The 27,862-nt window shown below is 40.1% G+C and overlaps 1 protein-coding gene and 1 long non-coding RNA gene across 7 annotated transcripts in view; one reads left to right on the top strand and one right to left on the bottom strand.

The window, feature by feature from the left end:
* Nucleotides 1–27,862, bottom strand: part of LOC490356 (lymphotactin) — a 190,195-nt gene that overhangs the window by 74,457 nt on the left and 87,876 nt on the right. The gene's annotated exons all lie outside the window — the stretch shown is intronic.
* Nucleotides 9,016–27,833, top strand: LOC102152661. 3 transcript variants are annotated; one of them, XR_005362140.1, is made up of 4 exons: nucleotides 9,016–9,288; nucleotides 12,618–12,676; nucleotides 26,580–26,719; nucleotides 27,734–27,791. It is a non-coding gene; the product is annotated as an uncharacterized LOC102152661 (long non-coding RNA). The 3 variants fall into 3 exon arrangements; XR_005362141.1 differs by having other exon boundaries at nucleotides 26,580–26,712; XR_005362139.1 differs by having other exon boundaries at nucleotides 26,580–27,833.

A 27,862-nucleotide genomic window follows, 5' to 3' on the forward strand; every position in this document is an offset into this window, starting at 1 on the left:
TGAGGGTCTTGCCCACTGAAGAGAGTCAAGTTCATGCAAAGTCAACCAAGCAGAACTGAACCCACAATATTGGCCTCATTAATATCAGCCAGCCGTAAAGTGAAGTGATGCCTGCAAGGGGATACAGTGCTGTTCAATATCACCTAGAAATAGCAATGGGACTGTTTTTCTGAAATAGCTGGACCATGTGACAGGTAGTCAAACACCACAGTCAGTCCTCTGTGGCCAAGGAGAGGGAGAGCTTGAACACTTTGCTAAGAGCAACCAAGTGAGCCTGCCCATTCTCTACCTCTTACCTCTACTGCCTTTTCTCTTATATTTTCTCAGTCTGTCTGTTACACTTATCAAAATGCATCACTCCCACAGCATTGGAGAATTCCTTGAGAGTCTTTCAGTCTTTGAAGGACATCCAGAGAGTCAAAAGACTCTAGCTCCTGCTTTACCAACATAAGTTGCCCTAAAACCACCTTGCTTCAGTTTCAGTGAGGTACTGATGTCATGGTTCCTGGGTTTTATTAACGATCAAAATTACATAATTTTTTTAAGTTCTGGAAATAAAAGTAAATTTAGCATTTATCCATAACTGCATGAAAATGAAGGAAAGGCTTCAGTCCTAGAACCCACTTTAAAGTCCAGTGATATGGCCCAGAAAATATAGTCATCAAGTTGCCCACCTTGTTCTAGGGAGAACGGCATTCTGGCACATGTGGGTAAGTCTTGCACCCCAGAGGGGCTGGGGAATCTCCTTGTGAAGGTGTGGGTTCCACTCACCTTCTCTCAGCTGATATAAACCCTCCCATCTTTCTCTCCAAATCACTACCTGTTTTGTAGGTTTCTTCCTTAGATGCCTCTCTAAACCTATATGAATAGACCAATCACTGCATATTGCTAGCGTCATGGGGGCATTGAGTTAGTGACCCAACCATGTATTTTTTTTATTACCTCATTTCAAGTTCTGTCTTAAGTATCCTAGAGAGGGTTAATTCTTAAAATTAAGAATTTTCCCTCATCCCTGCTTAGCCACTATCCAGAATTTTCCGGCCTTCCTTAAAAGGTGGACAAGTACCCATAATATTTATCTTCTTAGGGTTTCTGGACAGAAATTTCTACATTTTTATTTCAGCTAATAAAAACATACACTACATTCACCATTCATTTCTTTGTTCAGCAAATATTTATTGTGCCAGCTACTGTTTTAGACATCCAGGATATAGCAATTAAGAGCCAAAATTTTTAGCCTCATAAAACGTAAATTTAGTAGAGTGCAAAAGCAATAAGCAAATAACAGAACACAAACAAATATAAATTGTCAGGTAGTGGTGAATTCTATGTAGAAAAAGATAAAACAGGGAAAGGGGATAGAAAGTATAGATTGATATTACTTGATTTAGAGTGGTCAGCAATAGCTTGTTTATGGGCTGACACATGCGCTGTAACAAAATGAAGTAAGGAAGCAGCCCTTCTGTGGTTAGATGTATTTCTCTATATATGACTTGTATCTCCAATCAGAGTGGCACTTCACAATGAGACCCAAATCGATTATTTTTTAAATATTTTATTTATTTATTTGAGAGACAGAGTGAGTGAGAGAGAAGGAGCAGGAGGAGGGGCTAAGAGAGAGGGAGAAACAGATGCCCTGCTGAGCAAGGAGGCCTACATGGGGACATGCTGAGAGCCAAAGGCAGATGCTTAACTAACTGAGCCACCCAGGTGCCCCCTAAATCTGTTATTTTAATAGGACTTTAGCATAGGCACTGAACATCTAGCTGCCTGTGCATTATAAATACTCCATAAATAGGTATTTGAAAAGTCATTTTATAGTAGCTCATTCAATCTTTTCATATCATACCATCAAACTAATAATTCAGCTCTCCTTGAAACTGTATTGCTCTAGTACAAAAGGAGCAGAAAGACATGATGAAGGTGAGAAGCCAGATATTCTTGTCTAGTCATCTGTCTGCAAAACCTAAGCGAGGTTAATGAAGACCACAGGGCAGCAGACTCTGAGACAAGATGTGAGGAGGAAAGGGAGCAGATCAGGAATCCTCTCATTCCATCAGAATGGATCCTAAATTAATTAGATTAACAAATGGAGTGATGCATAGATAAAGAAGCCGCTTGCTCACGGTTGTGGAGCTAGTTAGTGAATGAACAGAACAGTACCTGGGTGTCTAACCTGCAGCTGAGTAGAATGCTTTTGCTTTAGGAAAGACCAGCATTTTAGGGAAGCACAGTTGTTCCAAAAAAGAAATAACGGATTTAGTCATTGTGGCACTACAAGTTCACAGTAGCTGGGTGTAAGATCTTGTGGCTTTCCAGAACAGCCTTTCTCTCCAGAAGGAATCCTGTCCTGAGTGTCCCTAATAAATGGCTTCACAGCCTCTGCTAGTGTCTCCAGTCATGAGACACTTGCTTTCTCCAGAGGAGCAGTCTGATCGCTCTGCTGGACAGCTCTACCCATTAGAAAGTTGAAAAGTTAATCCAAAACTATTTTCTTCATTGTCTACAAAGGCATACACTGTGGGGAAATCAGATTATTTTATAATAGATATTTTAATAGAAAGAGTATTTCTATTCAATACCTGGCCAGTAAAATTGTAATTAAAAATATATCTGCTGGGGTGCCTGAGTGGCTCACTCAGTTAAGTGTCTATCTTCGGCTCAAGTCATGATCCCAGGGTCCTGAGATGGAGCCCCAACTTGGGCTCCCTGCTCAGTGGAGAGTTTGATGCTGTCTCTTTCTCTCCCTCTGCTCCCCCCACCACTCATTCTCTCTTTCAAATAAATAAATTTAAAAAAATAAATAAATAGAAATACATCTGCTGGAAATGTTAAATAAATAATGAGTCTGGATTTATTCCTTGTGATGCAATGGAAGTTACCATTCTTAGAAACATAAAGATCAAAAAGGTTGGATTAAAACAATTTTGTCATAGCCAAGACACTAAATATGAACTCTGTTTAAAAAAAAAAAAGCTGTGCCATAAAGAATAATAAATGTGGGCTTTCGAAGGCAAATTGTGTGTTATTTTTCATCCTTTTCAAGTAAATCATTAAAAGGCAGGAATCTGGAATTAACAGACCCAATGGGTGAAGAAAATTGTCACCAAACATATGGTATTAAATTTAAATTAAGCAGAAGCTAGAGAGGAGATAAACTATATTTCTCTTCCCCAAGCCTGCAGGAATGCTACAAGTACATTGGCATCATCAAGAATGTTGACTTCTTTTCTGCAAATGTTTAATTTTTCCTGGAAACCACAGAAGCTGAGATGATTGAGCAGTGTTCCTTCATGAACAAGGATGTTCGCTCTGACCTAATCTCCAAAATGCACAAAACTAGAAGACCCACCTGGTTAGCAACAATTATTTTTTTAAAGAATTATTTTTTAAAGAAATACAGTTTCATTATTTTTGCATACATAGAAAAGAGTATATGATATGAGATTGACCAAGTATAATCTACTAACAGTCCTTTTAGAAATTGCTTTAAGGAATAAATAAAAATGATTTGCAATCAACAAATCATTATTAGCACACAAAGACCTTGAGAATTTATTTTTCTCTTAAAATCAGCATTTTCCTGGGGTGCCTGCGTGGCTCAGTTGGTCAAGTATCTGCCTACAGCTTAGGTCATGATCTCTGGGTCCTGAGATCCAGCTCCACATCAGGCTTCTGGCTCAGCAGAGAATCTGCTTTTCTCTCTTTCTCTCTCTTTCTCTCTTTCTCTCTCCCTTTCCCCTCCCCATTACTCATTCTCTCTCTCTCTCTCTCTCTCAAATAAATAAAATCTTTTTTTAAAAAATCACCATTTTCCCAAATCTTATTTTTCTAATTTACTTAAACTATTAATAAGTAAACAGAAAATAATTGTTAATCCAAAGACCTCAAATCTTTAATCACTACCTTTGAAATTCTTATTTACCTGATCTTCACAAATACACTAAAATGATAAAACACAGAATATCCAACTTGGTTGACTTCATTCTATCATGACAGGTGGTTAAATGTAGAACTTTTAAATCCATAAAATTAAGTCAAGTAAAAAAATAATTAACATATAAAATATCTGCAATCACCCACTCAAAATACTGCAATAAAACCAAATAATAACATTTCACCCCTCCCAAACTTTTAGAACATTCTCAACCTCTTTGATAATTTAATAATAATTTTAAGAACATTCTTGACCTTACTTGAATAACTAAAATTCCAATATTTATAGCCCAAATGTAAGCTTTCCACAATCATTGGCAATGGATTTCTGTAACTTTTCAATACTAAATATAGAAATGAAATTTATGTTACCACACAGCTTAGTTTTCAATTTGCCATTTGCACTAAACTTTAAAACCACTCTAAATTCCTCTTAATTTTTTATGAGTAGCATTTAATGCCTGAGTATTATTTTAGATATTTATATAGCTGACCTGACCTATTTTAGAACTAATCCAGCAGAACTTACCAAGAGTATTCTTCCAAAGAACCATCTTGAGTATTTAGAATTTTCTACTCCCTTTGGTATCATAAAGATAGTTAAGTTTCTGGATAATATTGTTATCAAAGGAATGGAAGAATATTAGAGAGAATAAAATTCATATCTAGAAAGTCCCTCTGTTCTTCATTTAAAAAAATTATTGGTAAATGCATAGTAGAGATAATCGGAAGTTTGAAAGATGAATGAGGATAATAATACAAGTTGTGTTTGGACAGTGAACCTGGGATTCACACCCCCAAAGCCGGTGTCCAGGCTTAGACAAGCTGAGTCATACTGCCACTTCGACCTTGGCAGTCTCAAGAACGCTGAACCGTGGGATTGTACCCCAGACTTCCAGGCCTGCGGGAGGGGGTGAGAATTGACATGCACAGACCAGGTAGGAGACATCTTCCCCAGGACAGATGATAGCACCTTGGCATTGGTAACACAGAAGTTTTAAAGGTTCAAAAAAAGGGACAAGTTTTAATGGGGTTTTAGAGGTGAATGGTGTGGGATCATTTCAATAACGAAAGCCCAGAACTGCTGTCCTTGCAAATGACCCCTGAGGTGCCTTCCACAGCTAAGAAGGACTCTAAGGAAGACCTGGAAACTCAAGACCTGTGTGTCTCCCTTCCATAAACGCCAGCTAGGGAAACAGAAGGGCAGCTTTACTAAACATGTCAATGCAAGCAATTGACTAGACTCAAGACCATGGCTTCAAATCTCACTTTTGCCTCCTACTCACTGGACCATGTTGCCTGGTCCTTTGTCTAAAATAGACTCCCTTCCCCTCCCCCATCTCATTCTCACCCTAATCCCTACCCTATCACCTGGCTAGTTTTCCTCTTAGCACTGATCCCTGCTTGCTGCTGTATGTTCACTTGCATGCTCATCGATGCATCTTTGTTCTTATTTTTTATCACCACCTCTAACATGTAAGTTCCATGAGCATAAGAGTTTTCTTTCAAAAAAAAAAAAATCTTTTCCACATGGATCCTGATAGCGAGAACAGGTGTGCAGAAGCAGTGCTGATCCTAACAGGAGATACTCCGTGAAAGCAGGGAAGGAAAAAAGCTCACATCAACTGAGCACACACATCCCCACCACCATGCTCTAATCAGGTACCTTCTCATCCTCTACAAGCACTGTCCCTCCATCTTCGAAATATAATAAGCCTATAAGGTGGCCTTGCCACCCTTGCAAAGACGAAGAAAAGTAAGTTCAGAGAGGTGAGGTAAGGTGCACAGAGTTTCAAAGCCTATAAATATTGAAGGCGAGTTTCTTTTTTTTTAATATTTTATTTATTTATTCATGAGACAGAGAGAGAGAGAGAGAGAGAGGCAGAGACACAGGCAGAGGGAGAAGCAGGCTCCATGCAGGGAACCTGATGCGGGACTCCATCCGGGTCCCCAGGATCATGCCCCGGGCTGAAGGCGATGCTAAACCACTGAGCCACCCGAGCTGCCCTGAAAGCGACTTTCAAATCTGTATCTGCCTGCTCCAAATCCATGAGCTTCCCAATAAGCATTACAAACTCTAAATTTGAATTTATATATGAATTATCTATCATTATTATTTCATGCTTAAATTGTACTAGAGCTATTTGAAAAAATATAGTTATAAGAATAAGGTAAGGCCTAGAGAACCACTTGACTTAGACTCTCAAAGACTCTCAAAACTACGTTTCATACAATATTTTTAATGAAATGCTACAAGACAGGAGGCCATGTGTAAGGAACTAGCTTAAAAATGCAAAGCAAATAATAAGGATATGCAAATATTTCTGTGGATACAGAGCTGCAAAGTGCTGTCTTTTGGGGATCAGGATCAGGAGAAGCACTAGTTCACATTTTAATAAATGCTATAGAAGAGGGAGTGTACATTGAAATTTCCTAATTGCCAACTAAGTATTTCTCACAAAAAAAAAAAAAAAAAAAAAGCCAAATTGGTGGAAACTACAGAATGTTCTTTTCCAGCTGTGTGAAGAAGCAGAAAAGCAGCTGACAGAAACATAAAGTGAACTATATCTATGGTTTAATGGGTCCAGCCATCAGTTACAATCCGAGAAGGGCATGTGGGACCTGATCTAGGACCTAAACAGATCCTGGACACTATAAGCCCATGGAGCTGAGGCCAGTTTCACCAGAATCCTGGGCATTGTTGGAGAGATCAGTATATATGCACCAGAGAAAGCATAAGCTTTATAAAAATGACCAGGCACCCACATCTGGGACCTTCACCCCCATGAAACACAAGGGAGGTCCCGAAGTTGTAATCTAAATAACAGTAGATATTGAATTGAAATCAGAGGAAGGCTTGACAAAATAATGACTTTTCAGACCAAACAGAAAACTGGAGAAAAAGAAATCTTAAAAATCTTCAAAATCATTATAACATTGTGACCCTGAAGTCTGAGAAAGCGTTATTACATGGACTGCCCTGAATCTTGTCTCATAAATCCTGTCAGCCCTGTACTGCAGAGGATGAATTGGTATGTAAAAATCCAGTAGCCATTACTCCATTCATTCGGGGGCCATTAATTGAACCCATTCAATTGCACTGATCTCAGGATGCAAGGAATATATTAGTATACAAAGACACAAAATCCCTTCCCAGAGCCTACATTCCAGGGGAAATAAACATGATGTATAAGAAAATTGTGCAGCGGGTGAAAGTGGATAAAGATATGAAGAGAAATGGAACTAAGAGAGTGGCAAGTTCAGCAAAGTTGCAATTTCAAATACAGTGGTGACTGAGAAGGTGATATTTGAGCAAAAATTTGAAGGAGATGAGAGTATAGCCATGGAGATATCTGGAGAGAAACTTATAGGAAGAGCAAAGAGTCAGTGCACAAGCGTGGAGGCAGGTGCATCTCCTTGTGCTTGAAGAGCCTGCACCAGGCTGACGAGGGGAGAGCAGAGCAGTCACGTGGGGTTGGGTGGATGTCAGGGAAGGGCGGTGTGGGTGGATTGTGAAGAGTCTTGCAGGCTACTGGAACGACTTGGACTTTTAGTCAGGAAGAGAAGGATTTAGGGGCAGAAGAGCAACACATTCTAGCATATGATTTTAAAGATCACTGCCGAGTTTACAAAAGGCTAAATGGGACAAGTAAGGAAGCCAAAAGGCTATTGCAATAAGCCAGGTTAACTATGATGGTGGCTAGACAGTCTGGCAGCAGGTGCAAGTGATGAGAAGTAGTCAGATTCTAGACACATTCTGAAAATGGAGCCAACAGCATTTCATAATGTATCAAATGAGGGGTGTGAGAGAAAGAGATGACCCTAAAGCTTCTTGACCTACAACTGAAAGAGGATCACTTGATAAGCATGTCATGGGAACAGGAATAATATGGAAACTGAAGGTCCCACAGTGGTTGAGAGTCACTTAGTACTGGGCAGAAAGTGATTAATAACCCTTTGGAGGTTGGCCGAGAGTGGGTAGAGATGGGGAACCCAAGAAAACTCTCCTCATGATTGGTTCCATGAGGTTTCCTGTGCCAGCCTCTGTTGAGATAAAGCAAGTAGTTAAAAGAATTAACTATAATATTAGACACATCTGAATATGAATCCTGGGTCTGCCACTTACCAACCTGAAACCTTATACAAGTTGCCTAACCTCCAGGAATTTAGTTTCCTTGTCTATGAGATGGAGAGACCACTGAGATGACAGTATTTTATGAAGATTACATGAGATAATGCATGGAAAGTGCTCAGTAATAATAAAAATTTCAGTTATTAGTAGCTGTAGTGGTAGTACCATTTACAGTATTATAATTATTTTAGCTCTCAACCCAAGAGATGATTAAGATACAGATCACAAATTAAGAATACAGGAAATCACTGCCAGTAATCAAATACTGGCACGATACTCTTAGAGTTTCTGAGCTGAGACATAAAGCAAGTACCTAAGCTAATCTCCAGAGAGGATAAGATACTTCCTGAAGCTCCTAACATACTTTATAGTAAGAACAGGACTGCAGCCAGAATACAGTCTAGAGTACAGAAAATGTCCTTGAAGCATGAAAGGGGTAAATCGAGGACAAATCAAAATACATGAAAGCTTACCAACTACAAAAGATGGAAGCGTGTCAGATACAGTATAAAAATATAAAAAGATTAAGAAGGATTGAGGTGAACTCCTAAATGATTAACACATGAGGAGAAAAATCAAGGAAAGTCGAGAGTTGTTGGACTTAAAGCCACTCACTCATTCTGGGTTTACTGTCAGGGGAGACACAATAGTTAGTTCACACACAGAGTGACGTGGGTCCAGAATAGTTAGTGGCAGTCTAGCATACAATCGTGCCTATTTGCTGAGGACCTTCTCCCTGAAGGCAGAGAAGATGCAGCTGTATGAACAAGGTTTGCTTGGGATATTCCAAGGAAGGCATCAAGGAGGAATGGAATTGCCCTGGATTTGCAAGTTCATGCACATGCCTGAGTGGAGAGAGAGAGCGCGTTATTGGCCACCTGTCTGTGGGAGGGATTCAGGCTCTGCGGAGACACGCAGTATAGTGTTCTAAGTTCAGAAACACGATCTGAAGCCCAATGGGCAAGTTGCTTAACTGACATCTCATTTGATAGATGAGCAAGGCAGTGCCAGCCCAGCAAGGTCCACGAAGAGGTGCAACAGGTTTTGAACCGAGCAGGGGTCAGTCCAACTCAATTACGTTTGATTTATTTATGGACTGTCTGCTCTGCTAGCCGCCAGGAACTCTGAAATGAGCCAGACACACATGGAGGCTGTCCTCATCTAACTTATACCCTGTCTAGAGAGGGATATGGACAAACAGGCTACTTCAATATGACAAGGTAAGTACTGTCATAAAGAGGAAAACTCAGGTCCAGTAAAATTTACATGGAAACTTTTTACTGTAAGAGATGAGAGACACAGACTATGGTAAACAAAGAGATCTGAGACCTAGGGAAAGGAGCCAGAGAAGGGCGCTATAGAGCCTCTAAGAGGGGCAGAGAGTCCCATCTTATAGAAATCTTCCCAGAGGAAGTGACAGCAGAGCTGAGATTTGAACAAACGCTAGGGTCTGTTGCCACAGCACTTTGTTAGGGAATCCATTATTGGTTATTAGATTTGTATTGGCTACCAACAGTTGTTGCCAGGGATTATAAGAGGTTAGAAAAGAAAAGGCAGTAGGTTGAGGGAATGTAAAAAAAAAAAAAAAATCCAACCAGTTTTATTTCTAGTCTTCCCAGAGAGACTGACTTGACAAATAATATAGGAGCTTATTATCACTCAGCCTACTCTCTAAACACCACTGTCCGATTACATTTACCTCGCTGCCACAATACAGAATTTTAAGCAGGGTTGTAACAACGGCAAAAAAAAGAAATCATATATGTATGTAATATATATTATATATGCAATGTAATATATTTATCGTATATGCCATATATATCAAATATACAAGGCAACTTACAGGAATATAGGTAATAAATTCAGTAAAGGACTATGCAAAGATGTGTTATGTTGCAGTCCCCTACAGAACTAAATAAGATTTCTAGAAAAAAAAGAAACATAATCTGACTGCCCCAGGGCATAATTTGTGATGCTGATATTGATGAAATCTCAAGAAAGGAATGATATAACATTCTCTATTACTCTAATTTCCATTAGAATGGACTGTTTTTATATTCAGAGTTTCAGCCTGCATTTATTGGCAACTGGGAGCACTTCCTCAAATATGTATTTGCTCTGAAATCTTATACCTCCTGGATTATTTCTTGTGCCAGTCATATTAGATTAATTGGAACAAAACAGGAAGCAATTGTTTGTTATATTACATCTCCAAATGTCATTTCTGGTTAATAATCAAAGTCCCCCAAATTGTATTAATTATTGCTTCATCATTCTTCATAATGTGATGAGGAAAAGTTGTTAATTTGTTACTGTTAATTACTATTATTACTGATTATTACTGTTAATTATTACTGATTCCAACCATGGTTTGGAATTACTTTGAAACCTCCATTAGCAGAGTCTTTTGAGAATATGATCTCTTAGCTAATGGAGCTTTCTGGTTAATTCAGAAATGGTTAAAACACTTTTCAGAACTTCCTAAACAATGTCCTATAAGAACTTGAGCATTCTGTGAGATGTAAAAAAAGGTTCTGCCAGAAAAAGTAGGAAGGAGGAAGAAGAGAGGGAAGAAGGAGGCTAAGGTAGAGAAGAAGAGGGAGGAGGAGAAGGAGTAAAGGAAAGATGAGAAGAAGGTTAGGTCAAGGGATGGTGTCCATGCTCACATAAATGTGAGAAGCATCTTTTTAACTGCAGAACTTCTGTATACTGTAAACCTCCAAGAAAAATTTATGTATCATTTCCTAATACTATATCACCAAAAATTTTTTCCCAAGACCCCCAATATTATAGATCAGAATATCTTATAAAGTTTAAGAAATACTGTTCTAGGCTATTTCTTGTATGAGAAATGGTGGGATGCCCCATTTTCCATAGCTCTTTGAATATGGCTTACCACCCTTTAATTATTTGTTTGTATGTAATCTCTCCCATTAATCCCCATTCTGTTTGAGAACTATTATCCATTCCCTGGCAGAAAGGAGGTAATCAATAGATTTTTGTTTAAAACATAGTGGGTATTCAATGAATATTTGGTCAACTAGTAAACAAATCCTTTGCACAGTACATCAAATATCTTTTAATAAGGGTTTTTTGTGAGCCTCAGTTTCATCCTCTATAGAGGAGAGAGGTCCCTCAAGTAATCTCTGGGGGTCCCTGCTGCTCTGATCTTCTTGATTCTGTGACTTCTCAGCTCAGGACCATTGTGCCAAATAGTATTACCCTATAGAATTACAAGGAGACTTTTGAAGAGGTTGATAATTAGGATTCATCATACACAAAGAACGTACCCCAAAAATGCCTCCTCAAAATAATTATATGATATCAATTTGGTCTTTTGCCTCTTCAGAAACCAAAAGTAGAAGTATACTTGATTACTGAGTTTTACAATTTGCTTCACGTAAAATCATCAGTTTTGGCTATAAAATGCATTCCATTTCGGTAATCAAAGTCTGGAGCCTGTCCCATAATGAGAAAGTGGGCTGTGGAACTCATTGAGGTGGGTGCTTGATACTTAGTTACTCACAGGGATTTTCTGCTAGGAATGATCAACTGAATAGCTTTTCTGATTTTTTTTCTAGTAGGATTTTTGTCTCCAACCCTCTTAATTATTTCATATATCTTGTCAATCTTATTGATCATTATTTTATCACTGGTTGAGGATTTACAGCTTTAGTCTTCAAACAAAACAACAGCATGGCTTCTGAGAATGAAAAAAAAAAAATGCCCATCCAATTTAATCCCAGTTGTGCTAGAGAGATCTAATTTGCAAAATATGAAACAATAATATGAATATTTTGTATGCAGATAACATACTACCCAGAGGTCTCATGATTTGTAAGTTTTTCTATTATTGCCTTGAATAGAACATCCTCTCTAAAGCAACCAAAGCACTCTGTAAACATCCTTCCCATTAGTCATATCCCCTAAGGAAAGAACTGGAGTTGAATATACCATTGCTCTAATTTCACAAAGGTAGAGAGAGAAGCTGCAGAAGCAAAATGATTTTTCAAGTTTACCCAGGGTCCCACTGTGCTAGTGGTTTAGAAAGAAAGAGGCATGGCTTCTGGCCAGCCTTGAGAATTTGTTGTCTCCAAGTCATAGTTTCATTCAAAGTACAAGAAGGCAAGCAATTTAATATCTGGAATACATCATCCATATGAGGGATGGTGTAGCAGCATTAATATGCAAATAGCTAAATATAAAGTGTCTTTTCTTACCAAGTACAGTGCTCCCAACTGCTCAGAAAAATTTATGTCTATGTGAAAGGAGAATGAAACTGCAAAGGATAGTATGTTTCTCATTAATTTATTTTCATTAAAATTGAAGGGGAAAATGTAGCTGTATTCAACTCTTAGGACTAACTCTTGGAGTTTGGGAAAAAGGAAGAGAACAGATGTCCCGTACTCATATTGTACCAATACACTTGCCCCAAATGCTCTCTTTCCAAAGGATTTAAAGTTCTGAGAAAAATGTCAGATAAATGGCTGAAAGGTAATCCCACAAAACCTCAGTAATTAGCCCTGCATCATTTTCTTCTCTTTCTTAGACCAAAAGCATTAATTATTAGAACCAAGCGTGGAGGTCTTTCCAGAAGCTGGCAAGCTGGTGAGTGGAAATGGAAGCATGATATATTGTAATTAGCTGGCCATCTGAGAAACCACTCCTCACAGAGAGAAAGGAATGGAACCTAGACCTTTGCTTTCCCCCAGTGATCTTTGTAGATTTTGTTACTTCCATTCTGCACAATGAAAGAAAATATTATCAGAAAACATTCCCTTAAACATCTGGGATAGGTGGGGAAGGTGAAAAAGAGAGAAAGCACATCTAGACAAAAGTAGAATTCGAATAACTAAGAGAACAATGAGAAGAAATATAACCCACACTTGTTTAGTGTTCCACCATTTATAAAATATTTTCCAACCATTTTCTCATTTGATCCTTGTAGCAATCCTTGAGTTAAATAAGATCCACATTTTTTCTAGCTTTTAATTATGGAAAATTTTAAACACAGAGAGAAGTAGTATTAATAACCTGAATATACATCTCTTGGACTTTACAATGTGAGCGTCTTGCTATACATCTACAACTTTTTTTTACTTAAGTATTTAGTAAATTACAAGCACCATGGCATTTATCTTTATCACAATGAACAAAATTAATAATAATTCTCCAATGCCATCTCATATCACAATTGAATAGCCCTACAAATAAAATGAGTGCTATTTGATTATTTTACAGATACAACTTTTTTGACATAGCAAGGTGAAATAATAGGCTTGAGGACACACAGATAAAATATGGACCTAAGAACTCAAGTTTAAACTTGGTCCCAATTCTTCTCACTTTGAAGCAAAGATCCATAGTAATGCTTTCAGTGGGAAGACAGAAAAGCTATACCGACCTCCGTGTAATATTTGAGCAGGAATGATCTTAGTAAAATGTGAACTGGATACATGAAATATATTTCCAACTAGCTCTAATATTATTTTTAGGACCTTTCTCACTCACTATAGTGCTGTGCTTTGCCCTCTTTTAACTCATCACTCCTACCCCAGACTCTGGTCAATACCACCCTCTGATACCCTGGCTGCCCAAGTGCCTCATCCATATCTCCCTGTCCCCCCATCCACAGAGCCAATGCCATCTTGCAGCCAGCAAACATCTTAAGAAGGCCTAATGGACTCATCTCTCTGAGATGAGTTGTTACTCATTGTTACTGGCATCATGAACCCCTCTGGGTATTCCTGGACTAATATAGAAATAGTAGTATTTTGTTGCCTCATGAAATCTTGAGAAATTATTCTGATGTCTTGACTCTTGCAACATCATGAGCACTGGCAATTTATTCTAGCCCAGCTCAAACGTGTACATTCAATTTACACAATATCCCATCTTTCCCAGAAAAAAGTTCCTCTCCCCTTTAAATCTTTTATAACCTTCTCCCAGTTTCAGCCCTCTCCCCTTACAACAACTACCATACATGTCATCGAGGCTGGACTCAGCGTGCCACTCAAGCTTCACCTCCAGTCCAGAAATGTTTGCGTTTCCTTCTCCTGGGCTCTTGGCATCTTTTAACAATACTTGCCTATGACTACTGAAAATTTTCCAGATGGATGTTAGTATGTTCCAAATCTGAACACCAAAGGTATTTCTTAGATCTACTCACTTGTTTCACCTAAATGCATCAGACAAATACAAAAATTATATAAATTTTATGTCACCCAAGGGGGAAAAAATGTTAAACATCCTAGACAAAAGGAAGTTCTGGTCATTATCAGACAATTCTGGAATGTGATAAACCAAGGCCATTTCACATGTCCAGTTCTAGAGAACTAAGGAGAAGCAAATTTGAGCAGAACAGATCTGATTCCAGGCCCATGACACTTAATTAGGCAGGAATCCAAATTAGCTCCCCTAGTTCCGTATTAGGCACATTACACAACAATAATAATATTAAAAACTGAAGACTCTGTGTGTAATATCTCCCAGGATTTGCATGTGTTGTACATGCAACATATAAGAGTATGCCTTTAAGGAATATCCCTGGTGCTGGAATATCAAACACAGAATCCACTTGGTTAGTTTAGGAGAAAAAAAATGAATTTATTAAAAGATATTTTAGCTCACATTATTGAATTTGCCAAAAAAATAAAATAAAAATAAATGAATAACATATTAAGACTTGAAGCTTCCAGGAATAATGCCCCAAACCACAGAGATCCAGTGGGGAAACCACCTGCTGAGTATAAATGCCTGGAACTGGGCTTTATTTTAATTGCTCCTACCACCAATTCCACTTGGATCTTGTGGCTGGGGAAAAGCTGTATGCCTCTGCAGCTACCAGTACCAGCAGCTCTGAGCCCCACACTGCCCCACATCTGCTGTCTCATGTTGTTCACAACTGAATTGAAGGGGTTTTTTATTTTTATTTATTTTCTTTAAAGATTTTATGTATTTATTCATGAGAAACACAGAGAGAGAGGCAAATGCATAGGCAGAGGGAGAAGATACAGGACTCTATCCTAGGATCCTGGGATCATGACCTGAACCAAAGGCAGACACTCAACCACTGAGCCACCCAGGCTCCCTGAATTGAAGTTTTTGCTGAGGTCTGATGGGCAGAGCCCAGGACCTATCCTAACACTTACTGAGCACTCACTGTGTGCCAGACACTGTGCTAGGCTCTTTAAAAGCATTAACTCAGGGCGCCTGGGTGGCTCAGTCAGTTAAGTATCTGCCTTTGGCTCAGGTCATGATCCCACAGTTCTGAGATCAAGCCCCACATTGGGCTCCTGGCTCAGCGAGGAGTATACTTCTCCCTCTGCCCCTTCCTCTGCTCAAGCTTGCAAGCTCTCTTTCTCTCTCTCTCTCTGAAATAAATAATTAAAATCTTTTTTAAAAAAAGAATTAACTCATTGACATTTCACAACAACCCTAGGGTGTTATTTTACAATTATCCCAGATGAGGAAACTTCAATACATAAAGATTCTATCACTAGTCTAAAGTCACAGACTGTAGGTGACAGACTTGAGATTTAAACTTGGACAGTCTGGCTCCAGACTTCAAGCTTTCTTAATTTGTTTGTTTTGGGTTTGTTTTTGTTTTGTTTTGTTTTGTTTTACATGATACCATCACATGCTCGCATCCTACCTGCAAGGAGGATGCATTATTCATCCACCTGTCTTATCCATTGGCTCATCTACCCAAATCTAGAAAGTTGTTCAAAAGATGATAGGTAAGCGTGAATATAACAGACATCTACTGCAGATTTCTAAAATAGGCAAGGCTGTTCTTTTTACATGTCAGTACCCCCTGAAAGTTGCTCTCATGGTCATCACTAGAAGCCCATGAACGTGTATCTGTATCTATGTATATGTGCCGTTTGTTGCACACTCTGATGGTCTCTAAAGACAGGTGCTACTGTTATCCCCACTCCATGCATGCATGTTGCTCCTCCCATCAAAAGGTAGAACATTCCCCCAAACCCCTTGAATCTGGGCTGAACTTGTGATCATCACTGATCAGTGGAATGCAGTAGGGTGAAAATATGCCCAGTTTTAAGAGGCTGGTAGCTTCTGCTTTTGCTCTCAGAGAAGCCAGTTGCCATGTAAGAAGCTCAACTACCCTCAACCCAAAGCATCATGAGCAGGTAAAATGATTATGGTCTTAAGCTACTAAATTCTGGGACAGTTACTCAGTAATAGATAACTTAGACCCAGACTAACACTGTATCCTCTACTAGCTACATTGGTAATGAAAATTTTGCATCTCATTAAGTATTCCTCCATAGCAATGGTCAGCAAACTCTTTCTTTAAGGGTTATATACTATTTTAGGCTTTGCAGGCCAAGAAGCAAAATTGAGGCAATTATGTAAGTGCTTATATAACCATTAAAAATGTAAAACCATTACTTGCTGAAGGATCTAGCAGCTCATGGGATTTGGCCCGTGGGCTGCAGTGTGCTGACCCCTGCCCTAGGATGCTATTTTTGATGTTTGCTTTGTACTTCCTCATAAGAACTCCTTGTAACTTATTTAATCACATTCCTGTTCTTAAGCATTTAGTTTAAAACTTTTCACACTTTAAAAGTAATGGTTCCACATGTGGGGGAAGACGAGATGCCCCGAAATGAAGCATGTAGCTATATGGGGGGTCGGGGGGTTGCTTATAAAACATCATCTAAGGAAATGACAGCAGGAAAGATTTTTATGTGCCTTTTGTTTTTATGAGAAGGTAAACTTGGAAAGACTAAAATAATACATTTTTATATCTGGATTTTTACAAATAAAGATGCTATTATAATAGGAAAAAAGGTAATGTTTCAATAAACCCTGTGAATCATGCATCAATAAATCTGTCCACATCCATGGTTTCCTTCAAATGAATCCCCAGAACTAGAATTGTCAGGTTAAAAAAGTACATACATTATGCCAAAATCCCCCCCTAAAACCCTTATGCTATATGCAATCCTATCAGTAACACACAAGAGTTCTGCAGCAGGTCATGACTATTTTAAGGGATTGTTTTTAGAAAAACTGTTTGGATTTCATATCCATGTCTGAGTGTGAGCATAATGAGTCCCTCCTCCTCCCTCTGGAATGATCTCTTTCTCCTCGAGCTTTGTTAGAATGACCTCATTGGAGCTCAGACTATCACTGAAGCCATGCTCACTGCATTCCTAATAGAGTTTCGCAGTCCCAGCACCCAAGAAGGTGCAAGTCGGAGGGCTGCTGGTGGATGCTGACCCCAGCCATTCCCTACATGAGCACCCCACCCCACTTCCTCCCTCTGCCACTCTGCAAGAGGTGGCCGACACTGAATTGTAGCTCCAAGCTTGACAAACCGCTGTCTAAGGGCACTTGCTCCTTCCTGAAGCTGGGCTAGTGTCTGTCTCTCTGTCTCCTGGCTTCCCTGTGCTCCCTGTCTCAACTCTCAGCCTCCAACACGCCCCAAACTGAGCACAGCAGGACAGAGGACATGTGAGCCCTGTTGATGTGGGTCTCAGACAAGGCCATCAGTTTGAATAGACTGGGCAGGCCTGCAGGCTTTAATCTTGTAACCTGGCTATCTCGCAGAAACTCATTGCTGCTGACACCCGAGGCCTCCAGTTATTTTTAAAACATAACTGCCATTACCTCAAGTGCATGAAAAACAGAAATTTGGCAGAGCTGTTGCTTCTCCTATCCTCTCCTCTTCCAGACTGCCCTCTCCTTCCTCCCAACGAGCCAGACCCCATACCTTCCTTGAGATGCTTTCATACCACCTTCTCTGGGAAACCCAGCATCACCTTCCCTGCATCCATTCAGCTCCTTGGAAGAGCAAGCCTTATAGCCTGGACATGGCCCTCTTGTCACCTTGTGTACCCTGGCTTGTCACATTCACTATCATTTTATAGATATCCACCCTATCAGTGAAACCAGACAGTCTTCCCAATGAGAGCACAGAAAAGGATTGCACGTTTACCTGTGGCCCTTAAAGCAACTACAGGCAGTGCTGGGCAAATAACAAGGAGCTCATTAATGATGTTGACCGATTGGCTGTCATTTTAGGATTCCACTGAGGTAAACTTCAAACTGCCCACCCCAGAAGTCCAGGGGTATCATCCACACCCAGCTGTTTGCAACTGGACATCAGTATTCACTAAGCCTGGAGACAAAGTAGGGAGATGGTAAAATAAGAAAAGCATCAGATTAGGAAGCAAAAGTCTGAAGTCCAGTGTGGATCTCACTCAGGCACATGTGAACTTGAGCTACATCTGTAAAGGGAGGAAAATAATAATACCTTCCAGTTCTATAAAGGTTTTATCTGGGGCACTTGGGTGGCTCAGTCAGTTAAGCATCTGAGCCTTTGGCTCAGGTCATGATCTTGGGGTCCTAGGATCAAGTCCCACATCATGCTCCCTGCTCAGTGAGGAGCCTGTTTCTCCCTCTCCCTCTGCCTGCTGCTCCACCTGCTTGTGCTGTCTCTCTCTTTCTCTGTCAAATAAATGAATAAAATCTTTTTTAAAAAAAGGTTTTTTTCTGATGCTCAATAAAAGCACCGTGCTTTATGTATATTACTTATCCAACCCACAAACAAATCTGAAAGATAAACATTATAGTCCCCTTTTTACGATAAAATAATAACCTCAAAGTTAAGTAATTTGTCCAACATCACAAACCTAGAAAGAATTTGAACCCAGATTTATTTCCTTGATGCAAATTTTTTAAAAAGAGGAGAGAGAGAGAGAGAGAGAGAGAGAGAGAGAGAGATGATAGGTCAGTATATATTTTTCTTTTTTTTTTACTGAAATATAATTAACATATAGTGTTATATTAGTTTCAGATATATTCAACAATTCTATATATTTCACAATGCTCAACAAGACAAGTGCACACTTAATCTCCATCACCTATTTCACCCATCCCTCTGGTAACCCTCAGTTTGTTCTCTGCATTTAAGAGTCTGGAGTTTTTGTTTGTCTCTTTTTTATTTGTTCATTGGTACTGTTTCTTAACTTCAACATAAGAGTAAAATCATATGTCCATATATCTTTTCAAGTTAGTGTTTTCATTTTCTGTGGGTAAATACCCAGTAATGGAATTATTTGAACATATGATAATTCTGTTTTTGATTTTTTGAGGAACCTCTATAGCGCTTTCCACAGTGGCTTCACCAGTTTGCAGTCTCACCAAGAGTGCAAAAGGAATTCCTTTTTCTCCAGATCCTCTCCAATACTTATTGTTTCTTGAGTTTTTTATTTTAGGCATTCTGACAGGGGTAAGGTGAATCTCATTTGGTTTTGATTTGCATTTCCCTGATGATCAGTGATGTTGAGCATCTTTTCATGTGTCTGTTGGTCATCTGGATGTCTTCTTTGGAATAATATCTATTCAGATTCTCTGCCCCTTTTAAAATTGGATCTCTCCTAGATTATTGTAATTACCTCCTAATTTCTATCTTTGCCCTTCAGGGTTGAATTGTAAAATAGTAGCCTTTCAAATGTAAATCAGAGCATGACAGACCTTGGCTCAAAACTCTCCAGTGGCCCCTGACTAGGGCCCTCACAGTTCCTCCTCCACCACCCTCCACAATATCCCCTGACCTCATTTCCTACTACTCTCCCCTTTGCTTGCTCAGCTCACCACAGGGACCTCCTTGTTCTTTGTCAAGAACTCCAAGCATCATCCTCCCTGGGGTGCTGGCACATCCTCTTACCACTACCTGATCGCTCTTCTCCCACATGGATCCACATGGCTGACTCCGTCGCCTCTTGGGCTTCGCTCAAATATCTGCCCCTCAGAGGAGCCTTCTCTTACTACCTTACTTAAAACTGCAACAAGCCACTTCTGTTTCCCTTAATTTCCCATAAATCTTCTCTGCCTTATTTCTGACAATTTCACTTAGTAACATATGACATTATATATATTTTTTCTCATTTGGGGTTGTGTGCCCATCCCACTCCTGCTCTGCCCTTGGAGGTAGATAACCATGATGGCACGGATCTTTTTGCCTGTTTTGTCCACCTAGAATGTGCTTATCATATTGTAGGTGTTGAATTGATATTTACGGGATGATTGAAAGAAGCAGAATGCTACTGTCCACCTAAATCCATTCTTTCCTTCCTTTTAGGCACATGGCTACATTTTCAGCCACCTTTGCAGCTATTGGTGGCCACTTCTTACTAAAGGACTATAAGTAAAAATTAAGTGTACCCTGATTCCAAGAAACACTCTAGGAAGGCCACTCAGGCCCCAAAGGAGTAAATATGCTCATACACCACTTGCAGTGCAACCATGGCAAACACAGAGACCCCCCTGTAGTCCAAGCGAAGAGAAAAGAACAACTATCCACTAATCCCCATGGCTTTGAAATGCTATCTTTATCTACACGAATAATGCCCATATACTCCTGGGTTTATTTCTAGACCTTCTTTGTTGCTGCATTGACTTGTCTTCATATTCATGTACCAACACTAAAACTGTTTCATTATCTGCTCTGACTAAATTCTCCATACCCTTCATTACACATTTTGTCAAGAGATTCATAACAATGTTTTCCTAAGAGATGCACTTTAGAAACATTCCTTGGGCAGCAATCTGGAAATGGAGCAGAGGAGGACAAGATTGAGGCTATTACATTAATCCAGATGAGGGATGAGGAGAGAAGTCGTGGCTCCAAGGTAAGAGATTATCCTCCCCAACCTGACCCTCTGACATCCTCATCCCCACTCCCATAATTTCAGCAATGCTCTCCTTCCCCCAAGCTTTGATACTGAAAGTCACTTAGTATGAAGAGGCTAGGACAGATTCATGCAGTATTCAGACATGCAAATGATTTCACTCCTCCTTGAATAGCAGTGACTAGTGAAACAGAGATGACTCTCAGATTTCTAGCTCTGGCAACTGGATGAATGTTGGTACATTCCTGGTATCCACAGTAGGGAAGCAGATTTAGAGAATAACATAGTGAACTGAGTCTGAGAGTTTGTGGGCTATGCAAGAGGCATAGTATCAGTTTGTGGAGAAAATCTGGGGCTTGAGAGTTGGACCTGCCAGTTCTCTCTTGATAATGGAACATGAATTACAGCTGCTAAAAAAAATCATCAGAGGAAGGCCTTGAGCACTGTCACCAACTCCCTGGGCTCTGGCTGACCAGTAGCATTTCTAACTAGTCCACAGAGAAAAGCTAGGCTCGTTGCATTGTGTACTCTGAAGCTGGACAAAATATGGAATCTGAATTCAATTCTGTTGGTAAATCAATTGGAAAGCCTTGAGTCAGCCATGCAAAGCTTAAATTTTATTCTCATTCATATCATGTTCTTATTGTTCCAATGTTCCCAGGCTGGCCCCATATTTGTTATTGATTTAGTGTATGTGAAAGCTGCTCAGAGCCTTGAAATGAGGTCTGGTTCTTGGGTCATTTCAGCATAAATGACCTTGGAATATTTTTCTGGCTAAAAAGGCTGAAGACTTTATTAACGTGTACTGACACAGGAAACTATCATTCATTCCAAGGCTCTGGCCCCAAAATCTTCACATTTAATACTTCGACCTATTTTCAGTGTTGGACATAGATGTCTCCTTTCCTCCTTTTTGCAGGAAAGGGCATTATCCTATTCAAGACTAGCATAGTGCCTACTACATGGAAAATATTCCACTAATATTTGTTGAAATGGGCTAAAATACAGATAGCAATTCTTATAGTAAAAGGAATGGGAAATAATGGGGTATCAATGTTGGAAAAGACATTTTAATCACAGCATAAGTGGTAAGTAATAGGAACTCCCTATTACTCTGATCTATGTTATCCACTATTATTACTATGTATGAATCAAAATACATGGATTATTCGGGCTGTTTTCCCTTTGGCTATAGAGCTTTTCATTAAATGACAGCTGGTGCCCATTATAGAAGATATGTATGGTCAGGAGAAGGAAGTAGAACTCCAGTTACCTTGATTTCCTTTTTGGAAGAAAAGTATGTTAGGGAAGGATATTGGATTGTCTGGCTGAAACAAACTGTGTTGTTTGCTTGTGGGTGTTCCCTTGCTATGTTATTCTTCCTTTCTGTGATCACAGATCATTATAAATTTCCTGCCACTCAGGAAAATCATTGTCCTACCAAGTTCCTTAGATCAGAGCCTCAGAAGACTGAAGCCCATATAGAGTAATAATATCAAACACTTATTGATCAGTCACCAAATGTGCCAGGCATTGTTCTGTTTAACATGTATTAGCTTATTTAACCCTCACAACACCCAATACAGTAAGTGCTATTACCCTCCCACACACACCTTTTGCAGATGAGAAACTGAGGGGCAGAGCAGTTGGGTAGCTTGTCCAGGCAGCCTAGTTCCAAAGCCTGTACTCTCAACCATTACACGGCATGTGTCTCCACAAGCAAGGTGCCAAGATGAGGTTTGGATAGGGTTTGGAGTGACTCATAGTCTCTCCATTTGTCACCGCAAGGCCACCACTTCCTCCCCGCTGTTCCCAGCCAAGAGTAACATCCATTGGAGAACTGGCTTCCTGCTGGATCAGGAGACACTTTTGATGCTTGTGTGCTGGGGATTCTGTAAGCCCCTGAGTCTCCTTTTGAATCAATATGGATTATTTGAGTTATTAAGAGCTTGAGGAGGAAGCTCCATAGCTTAATGGCAGACTAAGACAGAAATAATTTGTTAAAATGCTGAGTCTTCTACCATTTACTTGCTCAGGAAGTTCTCATTTCAAGTGCCATCATTTGCAAGGGCTTCATTTTTTCTCAACACAATAGGGCTTTCTGATAGCTTATTACAGAAGGTATCTCCCAACTCTAATCTCTCACACTAATTGTGTAAGAGGTGGAATATAAATATGGGCCAACTTGGCTTTACAAAAGGGGAACAGATCCTCTTTTCTCTAGCTTATTTGACTTTCCCAAAGCTCTTCCAACAACAACAACAACAAAAAAAAAAAAAAAAACAGGAACTGAAGTTTACAAATCTGATTTTGATTCTGCATGTGTCACTACCAGGATATCTTTGTTCTGAAGAAGAGCTTTCCACCTTCCCAGAAAGAAGAAAACAGAGCAGCCCCAGTGGTCCAGTAGTTTAGCACTGCCTTCAGCCTGGGGTGCGATCCTGGAGACCCGGGATCAAGTCCCAGGTCAGGCTCCCTACATGGAGCCTGCTTCTCTCTCTACCTGTGTCTCTGCCTCTCTCTCTCTCACTCTGTCATGAATAAATAAATAAAATCTTTTAAAAAAAGAAAAAGAAGAAGAAAACATGTAAGGATTAGGCTAACTGTAAATGAAATTCTTTACATCTAAACTTGTGGTTCCCAACCTTTCCAGTATAATAGGTTGGTTAACAATCAAAGTCAACCAGGTCATCTCTTACTCTACAGACACCAGCATACCACCACCCCCCAGTCTCTCCCCACAACTCAAAGCATGGCTGATGGGAGGGGATCCTGCTACTACAGATTCAAGCCAACATGCTTTCTCATCACCCCTTCTCATCAATTTAGAGTTAAACACCATCCCTTCTTAGTCACTTCTAATCCTGAGAATATTGAAGTAAAATGGTCCCTTGGGACATTCCTGACCTGTCAGCTAAGAATCTGAGGAAGGCCCAGGCCCAAACTCTGACAGGACATTGACTCCATACCCATAGAACATACCCACATGTTCTATGCATTCTGTTGTAATACCAAGTATGGCAGTGGGCAGCTCACAGTTCTGCTTTAACTTCTGTATTTATTCTCAAAATATATGTTAAATATCTACTACTATATGACAGATGCTATGCTACGTGCTGAGGAATTGAGGATGAGAAGACTTGATCCCTGCCCCCACCAAACTAATGGTTGTTCCTTATCTCTCCTCCCATCTCAGTATCTCATCCCTTTCTGCCTGAGAGATACCATCATTATTATCCATCAACTGTCCACTCTGAAAATCTATTATCTGGGACCTGAAACAAAACAGGAAATGGCTTGGCCAGGTGCAGGAGCACAATTCAAGGACATGACTCTAATTAATGACTAATTCATCATATCTGATATCTGTAGACTCTTCCTGCTTTGATGATCTCTCTTGTCTCTCTTAATGCTTTGATCCTTAGCCAGTAAGTAACATCAGAATAAACCCCCTTTGTGGGGTTGTTAGGTTTTTTTCAGAACATACCATTCTTTCAAACGTAGCCAAGACAGGGAATCATATTATAGACATTTTTCCCATGACTGGCACCCAGTTAGGAATGTTGTAGGGCTTCTATCTTCTTTCACTTAATAAAGGCTTCTGTAGATCTAAACTATAAGTCTGACCCCATTGGATTAAGAAAAGGGGATTGTATTTTCTGTAGATGCTTTAAGACATCTGGAACCTGAATCTTTGACCTTCTCTAAGACTACAAGATTGAATTGGATAACTTTATAGAGGTGGCTGGTACAAAGCTTGACTAAAAGACATGCCCCTCACCCCTGGTGTTGCCTAGAAAATCACACAACTATATAGGCTTCCTTCTTTGGACACAGCTAGCCCCATGCAAACTTTTAAAGCTGGAAAAGCTAACTACTACAGACCTAATCCTCAAATTCTCTTTTTTTAAGTAATCCTAGCTTTCAGTAACACCCCTTAAATTGTGGCATGCCATACAATAGAGTACTATGCAGCCATTAAAAATCACATGGTGGGAAAGCATTTAGTGGCATGGAAAAATGTTCGGGTATTTCCCCCAGCTCTCCGGTTCTCAATCAGAGTATAAAATTTGCCAAATATTTCATTCTGGTCACTGTTTCCTGAGCATGTAAACCATGCCACTTCCTGTACTAAGTCAAGGTTTATGGTCTTAGTTCTAGGAACTAGTTCATAAGTAATGAATTAGACTATTTCCTGCTAGGCCAACAATAAAGAAATAGACCATAATAGTCTATTTCTATGAGAAGCAGTGATATGGATGTTTATCCATCTGATGGTCTCAAAGATGCAAACTTTACAGTGGCATTTAAAAGACATCTATTGGGAAGTGACTATTTGTTAATACCATTATTTTAGAGCAAGTCATAAACCCTAGCCCCATCACTGTACAGCTGGGGTATTCTGAACATGTAACTCAACTCAGCCTCTCTGAGGCTCAGTTTCTGCATTAATAAAATGAGCTTACAGTAATACTTGACCTATAAGGTTTGTGCAAAGAATAAACAAATAATATGTAAAAAACTTAGTATAATGCTTGTTACTCAGGAAGTTCTCCATAAATGTCAGGCATTATCCAAACCTCTCTAACTCAATTTTCTCCTCCAGTCTATACTTAAGAAGGGGAAGGGGACAGAGCAATTGGGAGACTCACCCTCATGAGTAAGAACACAGCATAGTCACTGTCCACAAGGAAGTCACGAATTAAAGGTCAGCTTTATGTGATCCTCTTATTTCTCACCCAGAAAAAGCAATAAGACCAGTTGTCACTTCTCTGTGAGATGGAGTGAAGAGGGGACAATCTTAGAGGTCTTTTAAATAAATAATACCAAGGATGGAGGCACCTGGGTGGCTCAGTCAGTTAAGCATCTGACTCTTGGTTTTAGCTCAGGTCATGATCTTGGGGTTGTGGGATCGAGCCCCACATTGGGCTCTGTGCTCAGCATAGAGTTTGCTAGTCTGCTTCTCCCTCTGCTCCTCCCCCTGCTTGTGCTGTCTCTCTCTCTCTCTCTCTCTCTCTCTCTGTCTCTCTCTCTCTCTCTATCTCTCAAATAGATGATAGATAGATAGATAGATAGATAGATAGATAGATAGATAGATACCAGATAGATAGATAAAATCTTTAAAAAAAAAAAAAAGAATACCAAGAATGAAGTGAGAGGGAAAGAAGAGAGACAGCCATTGGAGACCACAGGGCTTTGGCAGTGGCAGAAAGATACAGGCAATCTGAAGAGGCAGAGATGAGCCTGAGCTGTTGGCTTGGGCATGAGTAGGAGGAGGCCAAAGTAGACTACCTGGTAAAACTCCTTCCCACTGGGAGCCAAAACTACTCTTGGACTTAGTGAGTTTCCCTGTCTATTGGGCACTTTGGCCAAAAGGGCAAATTTAGTTCAAGGAATTAACAATATGTGGAGAGTCCTTTCTTAGAGGAAAGTGGTCTGTAGCCGCTAATGCAGAAATGCAGGCGGGAGAGAAATTCCAGTGTGTCTGCTCTGAGAGAAAAAGACAGCTGTACCCACAACTCTTCCAAGTCAGAATGTGATCCTTGCTCTAATGGAGAGTACAGAGTGCTCTGGGTTCACTAGGGAGGCAGCTCAGGAGTACTCACCAAGAAATGTGAGCCTGTGTAAGAGCTTCTGCAGTCGAGAGCATGATGCTGCAGAAGGGAGTGGGAAAGGAGGAACAAAAATCAATCCAAGATTTACAGCAAGAGCATCTCCTTTCCAGCGCTGCTGACACATCCTGAGCTTTTGCCAGCTCTGACCATCACCTATTCAAAAATCAGAGAGAAAAGCGATTCCCTCCCTTGGATTCTTATTGACTTGTTCTTCCTTCTTTGCCCCATTAGGCTTTGCCTTCCTTTGTACTTTCCAAGAAATTACTACCCTGGACTCAACTGAAAATGAGGATCATCTGATTTCAGCTCATTTAGAAGGAATTGGGGAGAATCTGAATGATGGCAACCCACCCTCAACCTGACGGTGTGTGGTGTGTACCACTTTGCTCTGCCCTGTTCTGTGCTCTGAGACTTGGCACCCACTGTGAGTGGCTAGAGTATTATCTCCTCCTAGCTGCTCTCGAATCTACCCTTCTCCTCAAAAAGCCTTTCATTTCTACTCGTGAGGTCAGACTTTTTTAAATTGTTCTTAAATTTATTTAAGAGAGAAAGTGTGCATGATCAGGAGGGAGGGGCAGAGAGAGGGGGAGAAGCAGACTCCCAGCTGAGCACAGAGCCAGACATAGGGCTCCTTCTCAGGACCCTGGGACCATGACCTGAGCTCAAGTCTGACATTTAACTGAATGAGCCTCTCAGGCTCATTCTCAAGGTCAGACTTTTTTGATGTAACAAAGATAAGACACTGTCTCATCATGGCCAATTTATGTACTTATTCTGAAAATGGAGTCTGGGGAAGGTTCTGCAGGTGTTAGCTGAGCTCTGTGCCAACTCTATATTGGACACCAGAGAAAAATACCCCCAGAGACATTGGACATGAGCCAGGTGAGCTTCAGGAGATGGGGAAGAGGGTAAATGGGTGCCAGGTTCTACATGGCAGGATTCATTCAGTCAGTAAACATTTAACATATATCAACAGAGTGTCCACTACATCCCAAAGCATACAACAAGGAAAAGACACAGTCCTTCCCCTCTAGGACACCACAGTCCACTGAGAGGGAAAGGCAATTAAAAGTTCGTTACAATACAGCATGCTCATCACTCCCATGGGAGAAAGCCAATGTGAAATAAAGTAACACAGGGGCAGGAAATGACTCCAAGTTGTGGGGTTGACAAAGGACTTCTAGAAGGAAGGCAGAGCCAGAATTAAGAGATCCATGGTCATCCATAGTGTTTCCCTGGGCTGGATGGCAGAAGATGGAGGAGAAAAGGCTAGAAATCAATACCTATAGGAGCCATGACTTTATTGGCATTCCACCAGGAAAGTCCGTCTCTCAGTATTTGTTTTCTAGTCCCTCCAACTTGCTTGATCTGCCTTCTCCTATCAGATTTGTACACCAAAGAAACAAGCACTACAGAAGAAAGGAAAAAAGAGAGAGAAGAAGAAGAGAAGAGAAGAGAAGAGGAAGAGGAGAGGAGAGGAGAGGAGAGGAGATGAGTAGGAGATTGCCTCTTAT

The sequence above is a fragment of the Canis lupus genome, chromosome 7 (genome assembly GCF_011100685.1).
Source record: "Canis lupus familiaris isolate Mischka breed German Shepherd chromosome 7, alternate assembly UU_Cfam_GSD_1.0, whole genome shotgun sequence".
NCBI classification, from domain to species: Eukaryota; Metazoa; Chordata; class Mammalia; order Carnivora; family Canidae; genus Canis; species Canis lupus.